This window comes from Eubalaena glacialis, chromosome 1 (genome assembly GCF_028564815.1).
Source record: "Eubalaena glacialis isolate mEubGla1 chromosome 1, mEubGla1.1.hap2.+ XY, whole genome shotgun sequence".
Classification (NCBI taxonomy): Eukaryota; Metazoa; Chordata; class Mammalia; order Artiodactyla; family Balaenidae; genus Eubalaena; species Eubalaena glacialis.
In genome coordinates this window covers 100,469,484-100,470,685 of record NC_083716.1, presented here as the reverse complement: position 1 = coordinate 100,470,685, position 1,202 = coordinate 100,469,484, and positions in this window count along the sequence as shown.

The following is a 1,202-nucleotide window of genomic DNA, read 5'->3' as shown; positions in this document are numbered from 1 at the left end:
ATAGGCTTCGCCTTCCAACCAGGACCTCCTACCTGAAGTCACCCTGCCTCCAGGAGAAAGTCGGCTTGCGTTCCTATTGCCACTAAAGCACAGTTTTTCCTGTAGCACTGCAGGCTTCTGAAGAGGCAAGGGCCCAGAGGTCTAGCTAGGGCGCGCCTTGGTTGAGGCCGTTCACTACATGCAGAACACCCTGCCTCGAGGAGTTGATTCAGGGAAGGACGAAGTGTGTGCTCTGTGTCTCTTTTGACTTGTCAGAAACCACAGGGATGTATGCTGCGTGTGCCCATGGAAATGGGGGCGGGATGGTACTAGCCTTGCTTTTCCATTTGGAAAGCCCCATTCATGCTCCCTGGAAGCTCCCTGAAATTCTCTGCTGTTGTCAGGCCTCTGGACGCCGTAGGCATGGGTCTGGGAAGAAAATGGGTTTTCTCTGGCTACACAGGGTGCTTCCATGGCCGGGGTGGGGCTCATCTAGCCATGCTCTAGAGCTAAAGGGAATCTCCACGTGAGTCCTTGCCTCGAGGTAAGGCCCCGAGTAGCCATGCAGAACGGGAGGCAGGCAGCTCTTCCCATGAGCTCTTAGTCGCTGTTCTGCTTTATTTTAAAGAAGGTACCCTTTGAGAACTCCTAGGCCCCTCGGGTGAGCATCATTTTCGTTCCAAGATCACTGAGTACCCCCACACCCCTGTGGGCCTACTGAGCAACATCGAGGCCCATAGGTCCCTCGGAGGCCCTCTGTGTCTGCCGAGTGATGGGCAACACACTGCACGTTACTTCAGGCGTGCTACATTTCCAGAGCCCTCGAACAACAGCAGAACCACAATTCTAGGCAGTCCAACATGGCCTGGAAGTCTTCGACATTGCCCTCGTTTGAGCTGCCATGAGAAAACACTCTGCTTAGAATTCTTAGAGGACCTCGTACCTGAAGTCTCTCTACTCAAGGAGAAAGTCAGCATCCTACCATGCGGTGTCGCTCACGGGACACTCAACGTGAGGACTTGCCTCGAGGTAAGGCCCTGAATTGCTCTGCAGAAGCGGAGGCGTGCAGCAGTTTCCATGAGGCGGTAGCCGCTGCTCTGCAGCATTTGAACGCCAGTACGCTTTGCGGGACACCTAGGTGCCTCGCCTGGAAACCCTATTCCCTGCAAGAACACTGAGTACCCCCAGGCTCCCCTGGCTCTTCTAAACAACATCCAGGCCCG